The sequence below is a fragment of the Dermacentor silvarum genome, chromosome 2 (genome assembly GCF_013339745.2).
Source record: "Dermacentor silvarum isolate Dsil-2018 chromosome 2, BIME_Dsil_1.4, whole genome shotgun sequence".
Lineage (NCBI taxonomy): Eukaryota > Metazoa > Arthropoda > Arachnida > Ixodida > Ixodidae > Dermacentor > Dermacentor silvarum.
Genome location: NC_051155.1, coordinates 220,928,420 through 220,954,843, shown reverse-complemented (window position 1 = coordinate 220,954,843; position 26,424 = coordinate 220,928,420). Strand labels below are relative to the sequence as shown.

Here is a 26,424-nt window from a genome sequence, read left to right as displayed (position 1 = left end):
TCGGTCGACTCTTTTCAGATACTTTTAACGTCACTTGACGAACCGCAGGGACACGGGTAGGAAATAGGGTGAAACTTGGCACCTTGTGTGTCTTTGTTCTCAGCCTTTGTGCTTTCAGACCGCTCGATCAACTATTCCAGATGTAAGTTTTGTCAAAGCGATTCTTTGCGCATGAAGAGTTTTTTTTTTTTTTTTTTTTTTCCTGCACCGAACGACGTTCCGCAAGCCCCAAGCGACCTCTAAGACGTGCCACAGCAAGTTTACCGGTCCTTATTTTTATTAGTTTGCTCGGAGTCTGCCAAGCTGAAAACGAGAGCGGGACGAAGTTAAGCGAGAAAGACGCATCCGATGAACTTGTCCCAGGCACCTCAAGTGCGGTTCCTGAAAATTTCATATACCCAATGACCCCACCTTCGTAGTATCCAAGACAATTAGTTACGATGAGATTATGCCTAGAGGCTAACTCTGCGACCGTCCTATTGAAAAAAAAAAAAAAAAAAAACTATTGTCCCTCGTAAGCCGGGTTACCCCGAAGGCCGAAGGGAGGAAACTGCAAGGTCACGTGGGGTAATAGTAAAATCGCCGACGGTTCGTATCTTGCTCCGCCTTCGAGGGAGACGAGCCTTCATTCTCTACGGCACAAGTGCTGAGGTGCAGTGAAGTTCTGCACAAGAAGAGACAACCTCATGAAAATACGTGCAGGTTGCCTTGTCTCTGGATGCGTCCAGGGTGCAGCGTACATGCGGCTACCATCCACGATAGGATGTCTCGATGTCCTCCTCGCCCGGCCGCCGATCAGTACGGGGGAGCTGCGCTTTGGGGCTGGCTCGTGGCTCTCCAGTCTATGCAAATCGGTAGACGGGTAATGTCCCGCATAGTCGCAACACCAGGTGATTTTGGGGGCCCTTCTAATGCGAAGAAAGGTGTCCACAAAGGGGCTGCAAATTTGCGCCCCCGTGACGTATCAGCAACTGGGGCTGCATGGGCGATGCGTGATCACAACACCGTCGAGAAGGGAACATACTGTCACCATGTAAACAATAGCCTTTACTACCGCCAAATCCTCGCAGAATAGTTAGGGCGTGCGGAGGTGAACGCGAGGATGTTGAATGGTAATCATGATGTACTAGTCCGTGGTCGAGAGCATTTTGGTTGGGCAATGCAGAATGTTTTTGGAAATGGTCTTTTTTCTTAACGTGCACCCGAAGCGCGGTGCGCTAGCGTTTTTTGCGTTTTGCTTCCGTAGAAATGGGGTCGATGCAGCCGGGAATCGAAACCGTGACCTCGGGCTCAGCAGCACAACGCCATAGCCACTGAGCTAGTACTGTTGGGACGAAGCGTTTCATTCTGTGAACTGCGGTCGGTTGCCTTTCACAGAATTGTCCGATGATAGCGTTCGAACGCAGGACCTCTGGCTACAGAAGCCCAGTATGGAAACCACGGTTGCATATGGACACGCGGAACCGATTCAGTTAACGATTATGCGTGTTCGCAATCGTATTGCATTGTGCATTTGAAAAAAAAAGTATTGATTGCTTTGAAATTTAGGCAAATGAACGCATGGTAAAGCGTAATAAGCGAAGTCACAAGAGCCTCTGAAGCCACAACACGAAGATCAGGCAAATCCATGTACTAACCATCATTCCCATGATGGCTGAAAGATCGCAGTGCCAAAGTTTCCTCTGGTAATTTTAGTGAGAAACTCGATGACCTTTCCAGCTCCTGCACGCGCTTGTCGCCACCGGTACCCACTCCCTAAGCTATTCTCGCACGAAGTGTTGAAACCTTAAGACGAAGGACAGCACCTAACAAATGCGATAAATACGTCCTGTTGCGGCTGCGAAGCGTTTTCATGCATATCACAAAGTGGGGCGTATTTGGCCCACTGACCTGTAAATGGTTTCAAGCAGTGAAGGGCAAACTTTCACTGGAATATCAACGCTTGTTGAAGCACAATTTAGCAACGTATATCACGAAACCGGTGCCAGCCTTGAGATCTCACCGGCTCCCATTCGTAGATTGCAGTATGTGCTCTGAAATTATTAGTCTTAAATGTAGTTAGTGAATTTATGTTAGTCGTTTATGCGTTTTGAGTTCTCGTGCGAGTAATGTCCGCCTCTTTGAGTAATCGAGAATTAATAGAATTGCGCTATCTGGCTCAAGCGATTTTTGTCCCTCTGTTAAGACAAAGGTCAGAAATAACGAAACAAGACGCCTAGTATACCGTGGACTTGAAGGTATTGAGTTCCTTTACATTAGGTTTTCTTCTTTAAATGCGGTTCTGAATCGCGTCTGGGCACCTGGCTTCACCGTCGCTAGCGTTGCAATCGATCTACGCGGCCTGTTCTTGCGGCGGGCGACGGCAGGAATGACGTATGCGTTTGCTGCGGAACTGCGCAGAGAGCCTCGCTGTTTGGACAGCCTGCGTGCTGCGAACGGAACCAGCCAGCTCCATAGGAGTTGTCATGGAAACAAACAAAAATTTGTTGCCTTACCAAAACGCCGACGAAGTGTATCCAAGCCACCCTGTACTGGGTCCTGTAATTTATGCCCTAACAATTTTTTTTTTTTTGTAATTAGGGCGAGCAAGCTAGTTGGTCGGGGGAAGCATGTTAATTGTTCAAATAGTGGCACTGGCACGGACGGAGACAGTTGGTGTCTCGTCTATCCGTTGTCCCTCCCGCCTGTGTTGTGCCAAGTCTATAGGAGATGGTCGTGTCTCCTCTTTATTGCGACCAGTGTTTTTGATGTGGCACGGTTTGTTGTTTGTTCATTCTTACTGCCACAAGTGGTCAACCGACGGACGGTTCGTGTTGTTCTACGAACACAGCTATCAGCGGGAGGGGGGGGGGGGGGGGGGGATTGCTGAAACTTCTACTTACTACCGTAAAATTCCGAGCAAGCGCCCCCCCTCGAGCAAGTCGAAATTACCGGCAAAGTTAGGGGGGGGGCGCTATCCCGGAACGGCACCAAAATTCAAGATGGCCACGACAAAATTTTCCCGCAAAAAAAAAAAAAGCGCAGTTGGAATAGCATTAAAATTTTATTGAACATGAACTTTATTAAGCCAAAGATTTGTTAGTGGTGTTTATCACTCTCAACACCACCGTTACTCAAAACCACCAAAAGAACTACAGAAAGCGCATCGACGCTGCACCGGCGCGTCGCCGCGACCGGCGACGCGAACATTGGTTATGCAGTGTCTATTCCAGGCAAAATTATGTCCGCGAGAGTAAATTGACGCGTAATGTTCACTTTATTAAAAACCATGTCCACGGTGAAACGTTTAGCACTAATGAGAGTTCCGATACAAGTGAAGCTCAGCTGCAGTGCATGGCTACCGACGGCGGACAGCGAACCGCGGCTCGGCCATGCTCGCATCGCAGCTGGTGGCGCCGCAAATATCAGCATGTTTTCTTCATCGTGTGAAATTATTGTGAGGAGAGGGTAAAGCGGCAACGACGGTAACAAAACATTGCTGCTTGGGAGCGTCGGCGGTTCGTTCTGAAGCGCCGTCGGCTACAGATTCGAAGTGAACTGAAAAAGGCCTAGCGACGATATCGGTGGCGAGTGATTAGCAGCGGTGAAGCTGCCGGCGATGCCAGAGCGTAGCCGCGACCACTTCTCAGTCACCGAGTGGTCACGTCACTGTGCCGCAGGGAACTCCTTTGTGCCGTGCGAGAGGCAGATCTCGCCGTCGGCTGGCGGTCCGTGAACTACCGACCGCCAGCCGCAGTTCGCCCCGATGCACTCGCGTGCCCACTGGGGCGCCCGGGTACGACCATGATTCGATGAAATGGCTCATCCGGGCGCCCGATGCGCACCGGTGCGATTTGCCGAATTTGCCATCATTTTCGTGGACTGGATGTGGCAGGCCAGTGTTGGGGGGGGGGGGGGGGGGGGGGCTCTTTCCCGGAACGGCGCGGAAATTTGAAATTAGCAGTGAAGTTAGGGGGGGGGGGGGGGGGGGGGCTCTTGCACGGGTGGGGGCGCTTGATCGGAATTGGACTTTACCGAGTTTAGGACACAGATAGCGGTAGATGGAACACTGTCATTGGCTTTTCCCCTCGATGCCCGTAGCGTTGGTTTAGCCCGCACAGCGCTTTCTATGCGACAGGAACACATGTCAACATGGAAGTTAAGCACATACCTGAAACCGGTGCTCTGCAGGTGACGTAATCTCGGGACGATCACTTTCGGCGATACTATCGCGTTACGTAGTGCTCAACGAGCCAATCAATTCATTCGGTTTTGCTCGACCAGCCAATGACCGCGCACAGAAAGTGGTATCGCCGAAAGTGCACCGTCCGAGAATATACGTCCGAGCCAGGGTTCGTATAGGGATCTTTAAAAACCCTTGAATGTAAAATTGCCGTTTTCAAGGCGCATTAAAAGGCATTGACTGTTTCAAGGGGTACTTAAAGATAATTGACTTTTACTTTCGGCTAAGCTTAGTGGATTTTATTTGTCTATGTGGCCACATGTTTTATACAAACCAAGAGTCAACCCAATTCGATAAGCATATTTGTTTCGTTTGTGGTGATGGTTTATGCGAGGAAGGCTTAGCGAGCATCCGGTGTAATACAAAAACTTTTTTTTTTTACATTGTAATAGGAACATGACAATGTTTCGTTTTCAAACTGTCAGATGTCGTGGCGTTTTAATCGCTGAGAATGCTGTCCCTGAGCCCTTAAAGGTCCTTGGAAGACCCTTGAATTATATTCGCGCAAGATCTCCTACAAACCTTTGCGAGTCTGACTCTGCGAAATTCGAACAAGACTTCAACCAACGCTAAGCATGCATCGTAGCTACGTGCTTGTCCGGGCTGCTGCTTTCTTGGTAGGCCCGGCATTTGTGCCTGTCCTCAGCGTCGTTGAAGTGTCAGGAATGCTAGATATTTGCCAGCATGTCGCCGGAAGCCCGTCCCTTGCCGCCATCATTGCAATTCAGTGCAAGTGCGTTGGATTAACCTTGGTGTGTGGAAGAGCACGCCGGATAAATTGACACGGCTTCCCTTAGTGGCCACCGCTTCGGACCGGTCGCAACTTTGTAACGATCGATGTTGTCGAACACGGCGCTACACTGTTCGCGAGGGAGTGCAGAGAAATAGGAACAGCCTCGAAGATGGGCCATAGAACCGCGATGTATATGCAAGATGCGCTAGCGCCCGGTACCGGGAGACACTGCAATTTCGGAAAGCTGGACGAGTTGGATACGGTAATCGCAGAATGTAGTAATGAACGTACTCACTACTGTTTTTTTTTTTCAATGTAATTAAACGTACTTAAGAGGAGTGATCGAATGGCAAAAGTTTTTGAATAGAATACTGGAAATGGAATAGAATACGAATATTCGAGAAAAGCGACTCGAGATATTTGACACGACTTCGAGTAGTAAATTTTCAAACGCGGATACGAATCGAATTGTGAGAGACTATTCAATTCGTATTCGAAATGTCGAGTATTTGCACGCCCTTGAAGTTTAGTAATAAAATCGCCCAGGAGGGGCGATTTTCAGCGAATACGTAGGGGGACCGGTGGTTGAAAATCCTTTGTTGCTGCCTGAAAGGGAGTGGCAGCAGAGCGAAAGAAACCGTGTTTGAAGGGGGAGGGTGATCGGAATGAGAAGAGGAAGCCACGTCTTTCACAGCGCAGTATATAGCGCTCACCTTTCGCTTTCTCGTAAAGAACCACTTCTCTCCCCTCGCTCTGGTGTCCGCTCGCAAAACGGGAGCGACTGTCGGGCCATGTGTTCCCTGCGTCCAAGAATGGCCCCCGCAGCCCCTTACTTCCACGGGGGGGATGGGTGCTGCACCGCTGGGGTCGCCGACCTGCATTTCGCCGCTCCTTCCCTCTCCGTCCACCCTTTTTTCTTTCTTTTGTTTTTCTACCCCCCCCCCCCCCCCCCCATCCCTTGTCCTTTCAGGAAATGACGTCTCGCCAGGCTCCGCAGTCCCCTTCCCTCCCCGCTTTCTGCTTGTGTGGTAGTTGGCGCCTTCGGCGCGACGAATTCTTTTTTCTGTTCTCTCTGCGCAGCGTCACAACGTGTCGTCGGTTGTGCTTTTCTCCGAAAAAAGAGCGAGGGGAGAAGAAACCCTGAATCGCCTACTTCACGCCACTCTTCAAAGTTTTTTATTTATTTTTATTTATTTATTATTTTTTTAATTTTTTTTTGCATTAGGAGCAGCAGCAGCAGCAGCAGTAGTAGTAGTAGTAGTAGAAGTATTTCGATGGGGGTGAAATGCAAAAACGCCCGTGTACCGTGCATTGGGTGTACGTGAAGGAATCCCAAGCGGTTCAAATTATTCCGGAGTCCCCCGCTACGGCGTGCCTCATAATCATATTGTAGTTTTGGCACGTAAAGCCCCTAAACTTACTTAAATTTTCATTTATTTTAGGAGTAGTTAAAGATACATTGTTAGAGAGTTCGCGAGTTGGTTCGCCCGGCGTGGCCTTTTCAACTCGTCGAGGGCGGAGCTCGCTCAAAGGTCGGATGGCGTGTTCCTACCAAGGAGACGCCGAAAAGGCCGCAGCCACAAAAGTTGTTTTCGAGGCCGATTAAGCCACGTCCGGCGCACCGGAATACCGCGACCGACGGAGAGGCTATAGTGCGATTCGCCTAACCTTCGAGTTAACTTTAACTGAAGTCGTCTTCTGTTCTTCAGTATTTTTTTTTTCTTGTTGTGAAGAGAGATAGAGATTGTAAGAGCGAAGCTATGGGGGCAGAGAGAGAGAGACAAGGAGGTTAACCAACAGCGCCTAATGAAGTTCTAATTGGTGTTGGGTTAATCAATTACGTGCCCTGTTGGTTACCTGACACTTGCGGAGGGGGAAGGAGGAAGAATATCTTAGAAGAAGCAAATATAAGAATAAAGAACCGTTCATTGTGAACACACTCGAAGGGGAATGTTCGTTAAAAGTCGCAAACAAGATTCTGCACCCGTGTCCAAGCGTGTTACAGCGGTTTCGGTTTCTCTGGCCTTGCGTAGTTTGTTTACATGCACGTTCAAGATCCCCGGGTGATGTAAATTAGTGCTTAGCCACTACGGCGTTCATCATTGCCCAGACGTTGCTATGAGAATTCGTTCGTCAGTTGGGAATTGATCGTGCGCTGCTACTGGGGTGTGTTGCATAGTGGGGAAGCCGCTAAGCAAGAATGTTGGGCCGGTTGGCGCTCTTGCCTATGTAACTAAAACATACTAGCGCCGTTTCCTGTCCACCTATCTCATTTTCTCGTTTGTTTGTTGAGTGAGTTAGGCTGTTGTAAGCACAGTTTCCGCAGCTGCGCACTGTTTTGCATGGGTCAGTGCCAGCAATCGCAAGGCACTTCGTGCGCTCGAGAGGTCCGTTAGAACAGGCGCGATAACGAACCTGATAGCGAAGACAACCGCCGGGGACGGTGACAAACATCTCTTACCAACATATATATTTGTCGTGCTCGATAGCTGTATATTCGACGATGAAACGACTCTGTATGGGAGGCTTCCTACCTTTAAAATAACGAATAACACAAAAAAAATGCATCGCGTTCCCAGATTAGATGCAAGGTTGAGTAAACACTCGGATGCCGGAAATTAGTCCCGAGCTCTTGCTTTCTTTTTTTTGCTTATGCGAGTCCATTTACATGGCGATAATTGTCGCGCGGCCAAAGAAAGGATAACGTGTCCCCCCCGCGCGCTACTTGGGCGTGTCGCATATTAAGTGGTGCTGGTGTCGCTGGTGGGCAACTGGCGCGTCAAGCGGAGCCGGCGGGACCGTCGTGTGTTGGCGCTCAATAGCAGCCGGCTAGGGCGGAGGATGGGGAGGAGGTGGAGAGGCGGCGTGCCAGGGATCGGCGGGAGGGAAAAGGGGGAGGAGGAGGAGGCCGTTGGTGGCTGCTCCGGCCCCGGGTACGCGTGTTTCGCCGATGACGAAGGAGGAACAGGGCCGGCCGGCGCAAAAGCGTGGCGCGAGCAAAGCGTGGCGTGGCGGCGGCGGCGTGCCCTCGGCGGCGGCCGGCGTCCAGTCAAACAAGGCCGGCGTGGCGGCGGTGGCGCGCGCACCGACGTGCGTGCGTGCGTGCGCGTGCGCCAGGAATGCGACCGCGCAGGATCTTTTTTTTTTTTTTTTATCATCCTGTTCATTGCTTCTTTTCTATACTCTCTCTCCTTCTCTGGGCCCTTCTTCGCTTGCCCTTCGTGCGTGGCGGCGTCGGTCGATTCCCGACGGCCGTCCGTGTTTCTTTTTTTGCGCGGTTCCTCCGAGATCTGTGGCGCGAGTGAACATCTTGGAGTTTGAGGTGAGGAGCGGCGTCTCGCAACATGCACTGCGGTACCTCGGCGGTGAAGATCAGACTGGCCTTTGCGAAGAAACGTAAACGCGCGCATATGCTGCAGGACTGATTCATTATCGCGAGGAGCGTAATTTTACATGCTGGACTACTTGGTTGTGCAGTTTCGCATTAGTCGAGAACAGCGCGAAAGAAGGGACGGTGATTACAAAAACAAACACAGTGCTGTGCCTGTCTAGTCTAGAATATTTTCTTTTATTTTTTGTTAATTGGGCGCTAATTACGCCAACGATGCCACGCGCGCACGCGTCTTTACAAGGACGAGGCCAGTCTTCGTTTATAGACTGCAGCGGCAGCTCTTTTTGTGACGTCACAAGGGTGCCAAACCTTGCAGTCCGGATGTAGGGTGGCGACGGGGGGAGCGGTGCACTTTGTCACAGTTTATCTTGCTTAACTTCAGCTCCGGCAGTTCAGCTTGACTTCAAGCTCCACGATAACGTGTTGCACAATCATTTTATTTTGACGTCTATCAACAAGCCCTTAACGATAGCAAAAGTACTCTCAATGCTGGAATGTTGTCTTGCACTGACATGGACAGTCGTCTGTAGCAAAGCTGAGGAGCATTTGCTTCAGTAAATGCGGTGCCCCCACGTGAGGGGTGATTTGGCTCTGTTCTCTCCGAACAAATATTCGTCTCAGCGCGCTCGACTCTCACCATAGGGCTTTTTCGCTAGGTTCAGGGCTGTTGGAAACCCTACCGCCATGTTCTGCAACTTGCCCGTGGACGGCACCACATTTTCACATCCATGAAACGTGATTTTTATTTTTTAAATACATTACACAATAGATAGGACATTAGACAAAATAAGAAAAGCTTGGTGGCAGAGCCCACGTACCGCCCCGTTTCAAACGGGACGTTCATGGCATCCATCCATCCATGGTTCAAAGCCAGATTCTCCCCTATTCTCTAAGTGTCCACCTAGTGGACGTGTCCACTTTGTCTGTTGCTGAAGTTCGGATTAGCGGGGCTGGGGCACGCGTCAGAAGGAGACAGGCGCCTTCAGCCAATCAGCACTTCAGCAGCAGACGAAATGGACATGTCCACTAGGTGGACACTTACAGAATAGCCCCCCTGGTCTGCACATCAGCGTTCTATACTTGCACATAACCTTGCGTGGCAATAAAGGGAAATCTACCGGCACGGAACTTATACACGTGTGTTACTGTGCCGTGCTTGACAGCGCCTTTTGGTTTCCTGTCAGCTTCGCTTGCTGCTTCCGATTGTTTTGCATCACACGAAACGAGGGAGAGCAAAGCGATGAAATAAAATTTAAGTATAACGCCGAGTAGTGTATTTCGTGTCTTATTTTAATACAAGTGCTGTACAAGGTTAGATGCTTCCTGCTGCCCTATTTTAGACGCAACTAACACGAATGTGGCTTTATAGTGCGATCTCCAGGAGCGCTGTCCACGCGTGTACGAAGCTTCGCCTCCGTAGCTTTCCCTTACGGCGCCACAGAAAGCTGTCCGCTGAAGTATAGTTTGAGAAGTGTGCTAATGCGAAGGAAAGCGTTCTCAACGCGCGGAACGTGATTTTCCGCGCCGACGGAATCGTGAGAAGCGTTTGATAAAAGTGCGCGGGCCGCAGCACTGCAGCTGCATATACGGAGGCAGGTGTCGGTATGCCGAAAACGCCGTTGGAATGCGCGTCTTTTCCTGTTGTCTGGAATGTGGAGCTATATAAGCTGGTCGTCTCCTTATATAGCCGCTTTCGAGGGGACGGAGAAGGGCGGCGCGCGTGCATCCGGCCACGTCGTAATGCCCTCCGCTTCTTTTCGCGTTCGATTAGTTTACGTTTGTTTGCTCCTTCGCCGCCGCCACGGACAACAACCTCGGCCGGGCGGCTACCCCGTCGGTGCCCGACCGCGACGGCGCCGGCCTTCCGCGTGCCTGCTGCTGCCCGACCACTCTTCAGCCGCGTGCGTGCGTCATCACGCGCTGGATATATATATATATATATATATAAACTGTGAACCACACTGTATCAAGGACGAAAAAGTTTGGAGGGGTGCGAGAGCACGGGAAGCATATTGATTTTTCAGTCGATTTCCGTCGAGCAGAAGAAAGAAAAGGATGGAAGAGAGGAATTTGCGAAACTTTTCGTTAGTAAGTGCTTTTTGCCATTAACCGACCGCCTTCGATATAAACACTATACACTGCGGTGATTGATTGGCTCGTACTCCGAAACTGTTGGTAAGAGCAGGTGCCAGCCATTCGTGATTATTCCTCTCTCAAAGCCCCCCCCCCCCCCTTTTTTTTTTTTAATAACCAAACTATCTCGCACTGGGCATAAGACGTTGCTGCGACGCTTTCGTTTATCACCCCAGCGTCGCCAGCACGCGCCCTATAGAGATGCGAGGAAAACAAGGGACGCTTTTAAACGACATGGGTACGCAAGCTGCTACGTGGCTTCGCTCGTCTTGCCGTTACGCGTCGAGATCGAGTTCGCGCTTTCCAGAGAGACCATGTCCAGTCATAGGTAGACGATGTGCACATCGACATTTCGTCGAAATCTGGGGCACTCTTGCCTCGCGATAAGTGGCCGACGATGTCACAGTGAATGCGCGCATCGCGTCCCTTCCAATTAGTTTCCACCACTGCTATATTCCACCACCAAGTTGAGCGTATGTTTAGGATGAATCCGGCGTTCTCTACAGTCGCGCCACCCTCACAGCGGAGCAGTTACAAGAGGCTAAAATAGGCCTTTGCGGTTTCGTTCGCGCTCTTCCGTGTAAACGTGGCACCGTTGAGGGTCCGCGCACGAGCGGAGGGGGAAGATAGAGAGGATGAGACGATTGAGTGGCACTCGCGTAGCACCCACTCGTCCCACCCCCATCCTTGTTCAACCGTTTCCGTCTCGGCTTACGCAAGCACGCCGCTGCAATTCACCGTCGGCGCTTTTTTTTTTTTTTTTTCATACGCTCATTAAGAAGCGGGTATAGTACGCGCGGGCCAACGTTGGCCCGGCGTCGCATGCTGGCACGTTTCTCGTATCCCCCACTCCTCTCCCCCCTTTCCCTCCTCTGCATTTTGCTCACTCGCCATTCAAGAGCAGCGGCGCCGCTTTCGGCGCATGCGCCGGCCCTTGGTATGCAACTCTAACGGTACGCGCACGTCTTACGGCATTGCGTTCATCTTCCTGTCTCTGATTACGTGCCTTGCCCTCTCCCACCTCCTTGCGACTTTCGGTCAGGTGAGGTCAGCAATGTTGCACGGAAACGACCCCCCGCTATATATATTTTTTTCGTTCTTAATTTTGTTGTTGCTTTGTTGTTTTACAACAAGGAATGTAAGAGGACAGACCGCGGGCTTCGTAACTGTCTCGCCTATTGGAAGACACCCGAACCCGGCCAAGGAAAGGAGGAACGGAAAGAAAGAGAACGGCGACCCTATAGCAGAGCGGTGCAGCCATGATTTGGAGGCAACAACAACAACAAAACGAACGCGTAGTCAGCCACCTATAGACAAAAAGATTGTATGAAGAAATAAGATGAAAAAGCGAAAAAGACAGGTAGGTTGGCCACTGTAAATACCGGCTGGCTATCATGGGCTGGGGAAAGGGTTAGGTTGCATGAATAATCACAAATACAATACTAAAGAAATAAACACAAAATATGCTATTCCCCCCCCCCCCTCCCCCCCGCCCCCGGGATGGAATATACGGGGTGTGCCAACACTCAGGATGGCTTCTCGGTCTCTTTGCAAGCAAATTTCTCGTGCCTGCCCACTGCTAGCTTTGCGAAGCTATGCGTGTCCTTTGAAGCAACCCGCCGCAATTTGCGGTGACATTCCTGAAATTCTCTTCATTTTTTTTTCTTCTTTTCGAATCGCTACGTCGTTGTCACGGTGCTTTAAATGGTTGGTATTTCCTTTTTCTTTTTCTTTTTTTTTTTTTCAGTGTACACTTCGGTCCTTCTAGGAAGCCTTTGTCAATTATGAAAAATGGAAATAATATCGGAAGAATTATACGAGGAAGGGGTGGTCCACACTTCCACGTATTCGCAAAATGCCGGGATAAACCGCGCGAGTGATTCAAGGCACGGGTCAAAATATATGCCGGGTCAACCTGCATGCCGGACCACAGTGCACTTTTTTTTTTTTTTTTTTCTGGGGTTGTCGTATTTTTGGGACCAATTACCTCGACACCTTGCCGTGCCTCCTCACCACTTGGCCGGCTCCTTAAATGTACGGTAAAGCGAAACACTTGATCAGTTCAGACTGATTATTTCCTCACAAGTTATTTACGTTAATATCGCGGTAATAGGTTGATCAGACAAGAAAGTTAGGGCCAAATTCCATTTTGTTGTTCAAATTTCGCGCTGAAACCTCAGAGCTGGTACGTCACTGCGATGTCATTCATTTCGAAGTATGTCATTTCATTTCGAAAGGACTCTCAAAGAAGCGTGCAGCCTTTTGTGAGAGAGAAAGTGATGTCCCAAGTTTAGTTGATGAGGTCTAAAGTTTGACTGGCTTATAGCAGTGCTGACACATGATTTAGGTGTTGTAGAAGCTCTAACGCACGCTTTTCGTTCGTAAAACGAGACACTTAGCACGCATATCAACGTTGGGAAACGTAAGAAATTTTAATTAGATACTAAAGTTAGTCCCGAAATGTCGAAGCTGGCGTCATCGACACTATCGGGACATCATCACACAAAGCAAGATTTACTGACGTCATGTAGCAATAAGGCTATAGGTATGATGAGCTGCTCATTAAATAGTTAACAGGAGTACGGCGCGCATTTCTGCTGGTAGCGCTCGCGCATGGCAGCAGCAGCGATCGCAGGAACGCAGTGGATGTGTCATATAGCGTTGAGCAGTGCATCACCTTCTTGGTAACAAAACCAGTCCTGGATAGGGCGCTTGCAGGTGACGTCATGGGCGCCTTCGGTATACGGCGGTGAACTTCAGATGAGCCGGAAGTAAGCGAACCGAATTGAGACGCAGGTTTTCACAGATGCTTTTCGTACTAGCTCCCAACAGAACGGCGGTGACGATGTTACTGTCTATTTTTTTTTTTTTTTTTTTTTCCTCATGGGGGATTACGTGCCCAAACCACGATATGATTATTATGAGGCACGCTGTAACGAGGGACTCTGGGTTAATTTTGACCACTTGAGGTACTTTAACGTGCACGCAATGCACAGTACACGGACGTTTTTGCATTTCGCCCCGCATCGGAATGCGACCGCCGCGGCCGGGATTTTATCCCGCGCCCTCGGGCCTATAGCAGCGCAACGACAAAACCACTACGCCGCAGCGGCAGCGGCGCGGCGTACTGTGCACTTCCCATACTTTGTCCAACCCGTCAGAGCGCTGCGTTTATCTCGTATAATGAAATGGACCGGTTTCACGGCTATATGTAGTTCCACTAACTATACTCCACCCGGGACTGTCGGACGCCCGCCGGCCTGCACGGTAAATATTTTCGGCCCGCAAAACGGCGCATGTACAAGGCAAGAAATTATGGTGCATCACCCTATACGTTTTGTCGCTAACAGTTCTCAAGTTTTCCGTGGATACCTTGTTTTGGAAAGTTTCATAACCAGCCGTGCTACATCACTGTCGAATTCCGCCATGTTGGCATTTGGAGCCAATCGGAGAAGCCGTAGCGAGCCTTTTCAGCCAGTCAGAGCTGACAAGGTGGTGAATTTGAAAATATGGTGAAATTTGACAATTTCCGGAATAGCAACCCCCGGTGTGTACAAGTGGTGTTGTATGTACACGTGCCGAGGCAATTTCTAGATAATTTGATACGCTGTGGGGAAAAATTTTTGAATTTTCGCTCCGCTCCCATCGCACCTGGTATACAACCCCGTCGCTTCCTCTAACCCTCTCCCAAACTATATATAGTGTCTGTTTGCCTTCTTTTCCCCACTGGCATTCTTGAAATAGCTCGGCATTAAAGAGGCAGTGTTATCTCGTGGCCTTTGCGACGTCGGTGTACGTGTGGCGGCAAACATGGTTCAGCCGACACGACGGAAAGAGGGCCGGTGCATGTCCCGCGTGTCGAGGAACGAGTCCTTTCTAGGGCTGGGCGATTGACCGATTAACTAGACGCCTCAGTTGCGACTTAATTGCTCTCTCTCTCTAACCTGTTGCAGTATAACGTGGCCCAAATTAAACACGCGCGCCCTCTCGTAAAATACTGCGTCGTGCGACAGTCCCTTGGCCGAGGCGGACTCGCGCCTTCTGTCGCAGTGGAATGTCGGTCGCATGTTCTTTGTTAGCCGCCGGAGCGCTCGGAAAACGCCAAGGTGAAAATACCACGATCCTGACGTGCTCGTGGTGCAGCGAAAGAGCTCTGTAAACTCCACGTTCCAAGCAATTGCCGTTTAAATTGCACCATGTAAATGTCGTGAGAGAGAGAGAGAGCGAGAGAGAAAAAAACAACTATAGTACAGGATATTTGTCTCACGAGTCAGTTCGATTTTGAGCGAACCCTCGACCTTTGGTGGGAGTCGAACCCACGACCATAGGTGGGAGTCGAATCCTCGACCTTTGGTGTTGATGAAGGTCAAGTTAATTAAGGCACCCGAACCCACGACCTTGGGTGGGAGTCAAACCCTCTACCTTTGGAATTAAGAAGGGTGACTAAGCGAAGTACACTAAGTGAATTAAGGGGGATGACTAAGTTAATTAAGAGGATGAGTAAGCAAATAAGAGGGGTGACTAAGCGAAGTAGACTAAGCGAATTAAGGGGGATGTGTACGTCATGTGTCCGTATTTAATGTATCGGCACTTGGACTTTCGCCTTCAAGTCCTGTTAGGGTTAACGTAAGAGACCCTGCGAATTTTCTTTAATGCCCCCGGTGAGAGAGATTGGCGCAAGCGACAGTAATTTGCATCTCAGCGAGTTGTTGAGTTAGTGTCCCTGTAAGGCATATGCAGTGACTAGACCTAGCTTTGTTTACATAAACTCGACGTGAGCTGCTCGAGTCTGGAGACTAGTTCGCCCATCCCGACCCGCCGACCGCGTTTACATGCATCGTGCAAAGCGGTTGGGGCGAGTCAACCCACTTCTTGCACCTAAACGTATACAGTGAGTTGCCGAGCTGGCGTGCCTGTGAATATATGCAGTGACTCTATATGTCGAGCCACGAAGGACATGCTATCCTTCGTCCCTCGAAAGTTTACTTTGCAGCAGTTTACTGTCACTCGCGCGTAGTTAGCCTATGTCCCATCGCGGATAAAATGCTTCGTGCAGACGGAGCCCGACTCGACTCCCTATCATCTCTGGCCGGCTTCTTGTGCGTCAGGAGCGAGATTTCTCCGTTATCGCGGCGATTTCTCGGTAATGTACGGAAATGCAGATAAAGAGAACACCGGCACTGCTACTTCACTGAGGCGCTGAATCGTCGCGTTCACGGTGGGGAAAACACAGGTCGATATGAAAGCGCGTCGTTTTTATGGAGAGAGAGACTTGCGCTTAGTGAAGGTCTTTATGGAGCCTTATCCCGAATCGCCATGCCGCAGAGCTGCTTGTGCGCTCGCATCGCTGCTGTGCGTTCGAGTCTTTTACGGCTGCTGTGTCACAAAGCCGTAATTTCTCGTGCTGGTTGAAGCCCGTCTTCTTTTTCTTGCGATAGAGAGTTACGCTTAGCAGCACAAGTTATTATGGAAGGCTCGTGGTGCTCTGACTATGACCTCATCTGGGAAGGGCGGTGCTCTGATTGAAAGCAATGCTTTGACCCTGCATTAAGCACCTTCGTCTCTCTTCTTTAGTGATATGGGCGAGTGTCTCGCGCCCGCTTTTGAAATGCACGGGCTCTCGACCTTCGCGCGTCACGTCACGGGTGGAAGTGCCCGGATGTCCAGCTTTCCAGCAGCTGTCGCCTCGAGCTTCACCCTGTTAGGGTGCCGGCATGCCCTCCCTCACCTCCGCATTCACGCACCCTACGCCCTGTCCTCTCGGTCGTTTCACTGCTCTAGGTTTTTTGAGGTCAGTTCCGGCAGCTTTCGTTTCCCTCTCGGCCTTCTCTGCATGCACCCTTCAATGATGATTCACGTGCGATGAGACGATGAAATCTAAATTCGTAATTGCGTCGTCGTTGAGCTTGTGGGTCGCGTTGTAAAAACGTCGGCATGCAGTTTTTAGAGCTTTCATTTAGTGCGCAATAGTAGTTTCCCAAGCACAGACTTATACCGAGTATAGACCGTCGTTGTTTAGCGTGCTTTGAATGCGATAGCATTGTATGGATCAAAACTTGGTTTTCGGCGATGTGCGGAGTTATGTCCTCGTTGTAAGCAACTGGCAGGCTGAGAGCGACGAAACGGCCGGGGTGGTGCAGTGGAGTGGCGCAAAGTGAATGCATGTGACCGGAGCAGCAGATAACGATTAGCAGGAAATTGTGAGATCATAATAATTCGCGGATGACCATGAGCTATGAGAAGTCATTCGTACCCGCCGCGGATGCTCAGTGGATATATGGCGAACTGCTGCTAAGCACGAGGTCGCGGGGTCGATTCCCTGCGGCAGCGGCCGCAGGCCGAAATGCAAAACCGATCATGTACTTAGATTTAGGTGCGCGTTAAAGATTAACCCCAGGGGGTGAAAATTAATCCAGAGCCCTCCACTTCGGCGTTTCTCGTGGCCCTATAGAGTTGCATTGGGATGTCAGACCCAGTCAATCAATCAATCAATCAATCAATCAACTCAGATGTTGATCTCGTCAAATGGTAGGATCTCACAATTCTATCGCGTTACAGTTGCTCGGTAAAGCACGCTTACCTGCGAGTTTTTATTCGACTTCTCGGCATATCGCGTACATACGAACTGTGGCGTTCAGGGTGGCGTAGGTTTTGGGGCAGTGTTTTTGATCGGTTGCGCTTACTGCCGATGTCAGCCTCGTCCTCTTGCTGTTCGCTACAGCCGCTGTTTCGCGGAAGTCTGATGCGCTATACGGGGCTCGAAATACGCATGGGCAAACCACCTGCGCAGCCGAAACACTTGCAAACCACGGGTCTTTCTTCGAGCCTCATATCGTCTTGAGACCATTTGTACATTGCACATTGCCTTCAATCCAACCGAAAATAATTTGGTAAGCTATTACGTAACGTATATTCACCACGAATATGATGTCTGACGCACGCCGCACTGTATGCTAGTGGTGTATAATCATTTTCGTACCGCCAGCTTTCGAGGAAATTGACGCTCATTTACGTAAGCCGTTGCTTCCTCACAGACGACGAAAAGCAACCGTTATGCGCGTTTCGAATACCGCGAAATGATGCGAAAATCCGGGATTTAGCGTCAACATGGCAATCCACCACTCTATGTTGCCTCTTCGTCTCTGTTTATGCAAGGAAAATAAGTTTTCATGGTGTATGAAACATGAGACGATGGCTATGTACATGAAGATGGTTCTTATGGAACCTAACAGTGACATTAGTTTTTTTTTTTTTTTTTCGTAACATGCGAACCAGTAATAAGAACCGACTTGAGCGATTATGTCCCTGAACTATTTTTCAGGTCTCAGATGATATACGCTTTTCGTTCGTTTACTCTAAAGCCAAAATATGCAAGCTGACGGTGGAGCAAGACGAAGTGCCGTGTGGAAAATGGGGCTTCCGTGCTGAAACTTCCCGCTTACGAAATATGTTTTCCTTTAATCGCCCGTCGAAATTATGTATTCCGTTCATTCGTTGTGACTCGGTTGAGGATCGCTGTGGGACCGTTGTGAAATCGAGCTCGACAGAAATCGATACTCGTGCGGCCGATGTCACGGTGAGTTTTGCTGCGTTCCGAAGTGAGCGCGGTTTTCGTTTGCGGGCCGCATTAGCAGCGCCGGAATAGATTTTGAGGAAACCCGCATTTGCATCTCAATAACAAATCTCGCGCTGTAGCACCCGTTTCTATATGCGGAATATCACGCGCTCAGCGCGGCAGTGTGAGAGAGAGCACTAAAACGCGTACAGCGACACGAACACGCGCGCTGGGCCGACTTTTGTTGGCGTCAGTTCTATCACGTGACTCCCTCCTAGTTTCTTTCCTTCCTCCACGCCTTTAAAGCGAAGCTTTCTTTGTGGCGTCTGACGAGTTTATGTGCTGTGGTCAGCGGTGGTGGCGATGTACTGCGCAGAAGTGACAGTGGCGGGCGGTGAGAAGGCGGAGTGGACGCAAAAGCTTCACTTAAACCGATTCACTAAACGCGTGGGACGTGCATGATTTTTCGCAATTCTACACGCGCACAGTGGCGTTGACGCTATTTTTCGGTGGTCTATTTGTTGCTTGGTACGCTATTTGCAAACATAGTTCTGGCCGCCTGGCCGCTCTTCCGGTTGCTGCGCTTATACGCGCGCTAATGAACGAGAGTTTGTTGACGCTCCCACGGTCTCCGAATTGTCGTCATCCCTTCGCAGAGCCTTAGCATGGAGCGGGTCGGGAGAGCGCGTTCCGATAGATATCCGATACAGAACCGGTATACGCATTCGGTGCCAACGGGTCACGCATCGATCACTGCGGATCGCCGTTTCTCGCTTCTATAGAAGCCACTGTCGATGGTCCCTCGCTGGCACGTTGATTCTGTATGTACTGTATACAGCAGTACATGTACTGATACAGCAGTACAGTCTAAACCGCAGCTCTGCGTAGGAAGCCCGCAGCACTTGAGCATCCCGGAGCGTATACGTCTCGCCAGAACTCGTCTGAAATCTCGAGCATGTGCTTCGTTGGTTTCTCGTGCGATATCGCAAATTTTGCCGCTGCCCCTCCTGCCAGTTTGCTGTACAGCGATAGCTTCGAGGGTGCCTTATCCTATGCTTTCGTGGCGTCTGTCGCGGGAGCATGTATATTAGACCTCTTCGAGAAGAGATGCTTCAGCAGCTATAGTATACCACTGTGACTAACTGTGTTGCGAATTCTGCGCTACACTGCATGTATGTGATTTTTTTTTTTTTTTTTTTTTACTCGACCCGCTCACAGCCTCATCTCTGATCGCTGTAGGGGAACAAGCCTTGCCTTCTTTCTCCCGTTCCCCTCGTCCCTGTACATCTGGTGCCGCCATCTTTGAGCTGTCAGCGAGGAAGCTTCTCGCGACTGCATAAAACGCGCGGTGTGTGTTGTTGGCCTCGTGGCCTATTTGCCAACAGAGCAGCCGCTCCGACGCGTTTGGCGTTGTGCTCCTAACGTGGTGTCTTAGTTTCGTTTACCCGAGCGCCGACTCGTTTATACGCCCGCAGACCGAAATGATATACGCGCGCCGTGCGATACGCAGAAAGTCGCGGCGCGCGCAGGCCGTCCAATCTGATACGCACTAACAAGTCTGCAGAGTCGCAGCCGCTGTCCCTGCACCCATGGGAACGAACGAGACGAGAAAAATCGAAAGTATATATAAAAGAAGAGAGGCAAGGAAAAGAACAGATATGGCGGCGACGGCGGCGGCATCCTTCTGCTAACCAACACGTCCTCATTTCGGCGCACTGAGCTTTGATCGTATTCACCGGTGCGAGTCGTATATGATATACGTGTAAAGGCGTCCGACGCAGAGCGTCATGGCCGCAGTCTATACTGGCTGCGTGGCTGGCTGCATGCGGCGTCGGCGTCTTGTTTTTATTTGCGCGCGTCATCCCCGCGCAGCATCCTGTATACTATATTTGTGCGTACTATACGGCGAGTGCGTCGTCGCGTCTCCTCTGCGCTTTTGTTTTGAGATCGCGCGCGCGCGTGACTCGCTGTGGGGACCTGCTGATGTTTTGTTTGCTTCGCCGCCTCACAGCGACGGCTCTCTCGCTCTCTCACCCCCCTCCGATCTTTTCTTGCGCGTAAGAAGGCCTCCCGCCCGCCGTGGTGGAAGGAGGCCCGCTTGTCGACGCCGCTGTGCTCCTCTGAAGGCTCTTGTGTGTCTCCATTTTCGCCGCCTTCCTGTTGTCTTGCCTTGTGTGCGCGCTCTGTCTGCTCTGTTGTCGCATTTCCTCCCCGCACCAACCCCTTATGTGTGCCGCCGCCGCCGCCGCTTTGCTTTCGTCTGCTTACCGGTCGTCGTCAGTCTGTCTGCTATAATAGGAGCCGCCATTGACTCACCGTTGCTACACGTCTGCGTAGCCGGGCTTCTTCTTCGTCTTCTTGCTTTCCGTCGTGTCTCGCTCGCTCGCTCGCGCCGCTACGCACACACACGCTGCCACTCTCTCTCCGTGTCTGCATGTTCTTGTTTGTTCTCTTTTTTGCTTTGGGACACCTGGATACATTTCGGAGTTGTCGAGGACAACTTGCAAGTGCGCGCGCTGATGAAGAGGGCACCGGCCTGCGGTCAGCGCGACGCGGAAGTGAACGGATCTGGAGGTCGCTTTCATGATTTCCGGATGGGAAGGGACGGAAGGAATGACGTATATGCACCCGTGCGCAGTACCAGGGGGAACGTGTAATTTTGTTTTCGAGCACCGATTACTCGTTGCCTGTCGGGGTTACAACCTCGTGGGGTGAATGTGTGTTTTCTCCGTATTTGAGTACCTCGCTAAAAACACTCATGCGTGGAATTTCGGTGTTCCGAGGTCACATTCAATGGTTCATGGTTAACATCTTATTACTTGGGGAACGAATAGCGCGTAATGACGCGCGGCGTGATCCGGTGCTACTCGGCTACGTCATCATGATGATGATGATTTTATGGCCTCCCCTTTGAAACGGGGTGATGACAGTCACCTCGCCTGCGTGATTTAATTAGGTATATTATACATATTTTTATCTAGCATTTTACAGCGAAGCTGTTAAGGGCTCACTCTTCGATGGTCGCGTCCGGCAATAGAAAAAAAAATCGCCGCAGATCCACGAAGTGAACGATGATGAGTGGGCTAAGCACCGGGGGATAATTCGGGTAATCCACAGCTACGGACGAGAGATAAAGAGAGCGCGCGTCGGGAACGAACGCCCTTGTGCAATGCAGCGCCCCTAGCTACGGACGAGAGAGAAAAACGCCGGAAGCGTTCTCCGGAAGCTGGCTTCCGGAACCGGTTGTAAGCGGAACCGGAAGTGGAAGCGGAAGTCGGCGTCCGGTTCCAGCTTCCGGAAGCCGGAGCTTGGCGTACATATTGACCCTTTTCCCGGTGCTCCCGTGGGCGCTGCCATGTTTGATCACGTGGTGACGCGTCCATTGCTTGCCTCAGCTGCCTCGGTTGCCTCCGCGTTTACAATGCGAGCGCGTGACGCCGGTGCGGCGCAACAAACTTCCGTTTCGACGCATATAGACGGTGACTGTGCATGTGGACGACACGAAGCTTTGGCCACAGCTTTAGAGGACATGTAGGTGCTTTCATAGCTCATTACGCCTTGGCCAAACGGCGCGAGCAGCGTATACGGTGCTTGCACTAAAAGCGAGGCCAGAAATGTATTCCAAGCTGTCCAAACTTCCCGCTTATGAATTAAATCAGGATCACTGTTCTCGTTCTTTATTTGGCAAACATTTTGAAGCAGCGGTTTGTCATGTTTCTGACTCAGTAATACTAAGTTCCTCGGTGAGGCTACTATCTGATTGTTTATTTTCAGCCTAATCGCGCTCGCGGGTGTGCTCTGCTGCGATCGATTTGTTCTTGCGGTGCACAAAATTTGGAATGTAAATGTTCTGTACTTTGTGGTAGCTTGTAGCAAAGACGTATTACCACTAGTCCGTCGCTTACTCTGTGGACCGTCACGAAACGTTCAGCTTCCAACATTCGTGTCTGTGTATTCGCCGTCACTCACGCTTTCAGCACACTGATTCAAGTGTGCTCACATTCACTTATTATTGATACGTTGGCGATAGGGTGCGTGTAAGTTTGCGTGCGAGTAGGGGTAGACGTGTGTAAATAACGTGCGAAAAACTTACTATGCCCGTAAATGGCGTTACTTGCTTTTGTAACGAGCGCTACTCACTCTTAAGTGCCGACATTGCGGTGTTGAAGTCCTTTCTTTGGAGGTTAGCTATACAGCGCTGGCGGATGAATTATCCTTTTTTATCCTCAAGGAAATCCGTGCATCGCGAAGGGCCGACAACACAGGCAGTCCTTATGTAGCAGCGGCGACACAGGTTGATTCCATTCCTTAATATGCGAATCACTATTTTTGCAGCTAACTACCGCACACGTCTTTCCTTTATTGTTACACATTTTGCAGCATGAATTGGGCACAGTGCATGAGCGAACACCCACTTGCATTTCCGACAGCTGATCGCATAGTAGCAGGACAGAAGCAGTAGTGGTTTCGTATTCGTGCGCATTCGCTGAGGCAACGTATGGCGCGCCGCCGAAAGCGCCATCTCGTTGCTCTAGAGCAAACTGCTCCGCGAAAAGAGGTCAATATGCGTTTACATACATACATACATACATACATACATACATACATACATACATACATACATACATACATACATACATACATACATACATACATACGTAGAGGTATCCATGCCAACAAGAACTACGGACTACGAGGGACAAGGCTCGGCCCTAAGGTGCTTCGCCCCTAAAACTGTCATTGTATGCTGTATGTGCGAGTGAAAGCGCGCGTCCCTCGCCCTCGCGCGCTTTCACGGGGAGCGAACGCACGGCGGATAGCAAACGCGACTTCCCAGTGGAAGGGGAGCGGTGGGCGAGGAGGGCATCTAGGTACCCTAGATTGCGCGTGTGGGTGCCCGCGCTCTCCCACTGCGGCGCATGCGCGCAGCCTTGCCGCCTGTGTCGCCGACTCTTTGTGCCGTAGTCCGCCTCTCCCCTAACAGTGTCGACAACGGCTTTAGCTGTTCCGTCACGTAGCCAGCGTTTTGACAGCGGTTGTGTGCGGTCACTCAAACAACGCGCACAACTGTTGTCGAGGGAGTGGGCTTCTTCGATTTTCCACTTCTGGCTACCCGCGGGCTGCCAGAGCCAGCCAGCGCGCCTTCGTTTTTTCTCGGGTTGCCCCGCCGACCGCGTGACGCACTTCCGCCGCGCGTTCGTTTTACTCGGGCTGGACGGTTCTGGCTACCCGCGGGCTGCCAGAACCTGCCAGGACGATTTTGTTCTGGCTGCTCTCTGGAAGTTCTCTGGCTAGCAGACGACAAAAAGAGGCGATGAGCGCTCGCCGCCATCTTTGTGGGGACTCGACGGATTGCAGCGCGGGCGCTTGAGGACTTTCACCTCGCTCCTGGCTTGCGTCGAGCGCGCGCCGCCCCGGTTGTTGTGGTTTCGGACTTCGTCTCCCGTACTCGTCGGCGCGGTGCGTGGATCGCTGATTGCGTTGCTTCTAGCGTTATCTTACTAGGGTTCTAACGCACCGTTCCGCCTTGCGAGGCGGTGCCATACGAGCGGCGGCGAACCATTTGAAACTTTCTTTTGTGTGTGTATGTGTGTGTGTGTGTGTGTGTGTGTGTGTGTGTGTGTGTGTGTGTGTGTGTGTGTGTATGCCGTGAATTCTTCTTCCCCGCCGTAAACAGCGCGCGCGGCGCTGTCACCGTGGGCGCTGTCGATTATGCTTGCATCGTATTTTCATCGTGTTCCGCGCAAGTTCTCGCGAAGTTGTAGACGCTCAATTCCCACACATCGCGGTGCCTTTTCGGTTCATCATTCTCTAGTGGTATCCCTTTTCACATCGCTCGCGTATATGCGGCGATATAATTTTTCTGCAGATATATAGCGAAGGCGTCGCAGCTAGCCCACGTTCGCTCCGTCTATCCGTCGTATGCTTGGGTGGCAGCTCGAAACTGCCGTTGATGTTAAAGGAATGCACTGAGATGAGTAGTGGCCACGCGTATATTAGGTTAATTATTGCTCTCATTATAAAGCTTTTCGATGGTCACAGGTGGCGTGCATTTTCATGCGCCAGCCGCAGCTCCAGCTACTTCAGCACAGGAGCTGAATTGAAAGGAGCACTATCAACCGAAACAAACTTTCTGAAATCGAATTCAAGCATGTCGATCGGCATGAAATTTTACGCGTAATGACGTACCCGCTTTTTCGTGTCTTGTCAAATGACTTCAAATGTCGCCGGTGGCCGACCTCCTCGAGGCATCCCCGAGCGATCGCTTTTTCGCAATTATTTACGTGCGATTTTACGTCTTGGCATCGGGCTCGTCGAAGGCCGTTTGTCACGCTGTGCAAATTGAGATGCCCAGTCGCGCGAAATCTCGCAAAAGTGATGGTTTTCCCGAACACAGCTGTATATTTTCACGGTCGCAACGCAGAAACGGGCCGACTACGCCGCGCGCGCGCCGCCGACGCCGGTCGCTGCCATGTTGGTAGCTTGTTTACATTTATCCCGCGGCCAGCGCTGTCCCGGCGTTCGATTTTGCAAACTTCGGGCAGCTCCGGGTTGTCTTGGGATCCCAGCTCACGTGACTTCCTATCACAACCGGAACTAGGTGGCTGCCGTCTGGCTGCCAGCGGGCTGCCAGAACTCCGAAAATCGAAGAAGCCCACTGAGTGAGAAAAACTTTATTTCGAATCAGAACGATTCGCGTCCGACGAGTTCGTGGGTTTGGGCACTCGAGGACGGCGGCGTTTTGCCCGCGTTCGCACCGAAGGCGCGCGGCGTTGGTGACGTGTTTATGAAGAACGTGCCAACCTTTGCTGTACACCCAATGGCGGTGTACCGTAGCGACCATAAGGCCATGGTCCCTGTGGTCACTAAATAAATGAAAACCACCGGATCATATACAGGGTGTTTCAGCTAACACTTTCAAAATTTATTTAAGGTTGCCTGTGGCAGATAGCCCAATTCTAGTTAATGAGGTGGTCTACTTGAAGAGGCGGACATTACTTGCACAAAAAATTGAAATGCATAATCGACTAATTAATAAAAAATCACTAATTTAATTAAGTTTTTAACTTAAAGTTTTAACGACCGATCACTTGTAGCGCGCGTCGTCGATCTCTCTCTCTCTCTCACACACACACACACACACACACACACACACACACACACACACACACACACACACACACACACACACACACACACACACACACACACACACACACACACACACACACACACACACACACACCACACACACACTTTTCGCGCTTCGGTGCTGTCATAGTGTAAATTCGCCCATTGCTGTTGCTGCTGTTGTAATCGATTGTCCATTATTAATTATTATTTTGAGGTGGAGGGGGTGGGGTACGAGCAGGGTAGGCTGTTCTCACGGAATGAAATGAACGCCCTTCACAAACTCGACTGCACCAAACAAGCGGAACAGCTGCACCCTTGGGCCACGTCGTCTTTGCGCGGTGCAGCACCCACGGTTTTTTGCCCATCGCCAGGTGCATCTTTCCGCGCGGCTTCCCCCGCGCGGAGCGCATGGTAATGGTCGGGTATGGAGGATGACAGAGTCGAACGAACGCGGGGCTTCTGATCGTGCCTCGCGGCTTCGTGCGCGCGAGCGTGTGTGTGTGTGTGTGTGTGTGTGTGTGTGTGTTACATTATCGAGCGTTATTGCCGATGGCGCGCACGCGCCGCGCTCGTTCATTTTTCTTGTCGCGAGAGCCTTGTCAGCCGGCCGGGCCTGTTTCTATTCCGAGTGAATCCTTCCTGGTTATCGCGAGATACCGGAACACTCTGCCGATACGACGCCCTCCGGTCTCGTAGTAGGAGTGTAGCAGAGCGCCTTCGCGTCCTTTGCGGCGTCGGTTTCGCTAAGTCTATATGCCGGCGCGTAAAGGTTGGTTGTTGGTGGTGGTTGCGATAGAGCTGCACCCGACGACCACTTTCTGTGGCAGCCCAACCAAAGCTACTCGCTCGCACGTGCGGAGCTTCAGCTTTGTGTTACTACGCCAAGTAGTGCCGAAGTTTTAACGCGATAGCGTTAAGGGCTCTGTATCGCAGAAAATCCGGCGTCGGTGTCGGCGTGGATGTCGGCGTCCGCGGCGGAAGAAATCATCCGCAATCACCCCGCCCGCGCAGGCCCTCCACGTGGCGCAAGGTGTTAGTGCAGGAGAAAATCATTCCGAACCACCCCGAGGTGTTAGGTGGTGTTAGTGAACATAAATTAAATTTCTCGCAGTGAAATCCTTCAGAAAAATGGTAAAGTAAAACTTAAGCACAACCTACAGACATGGTGGTGTCGGATTGTTATTTCAGTGTACGAGAAAACATAATTCTGTTACGAGGAAACTCAAACACAAACCTCTTTTGCCAGCATTTCTACC

The 26,424-nt window shown here is 50.9% G+C and overlaps 1 protein-coding gene across 2 annotated transcripts in view; it reads left to right on the top strand.

The window, feature by feature from the left end:
• Positions 1-26,424, top strand: part of LOC119442694 (insulin-like growth factor 1 receptor) — a 178,640-nt gene that overhangs the window by 85,103 nt on the left and 67,113 nt on the right. The gene's annotated exons all lie outside the window — the stretch shown is intronic.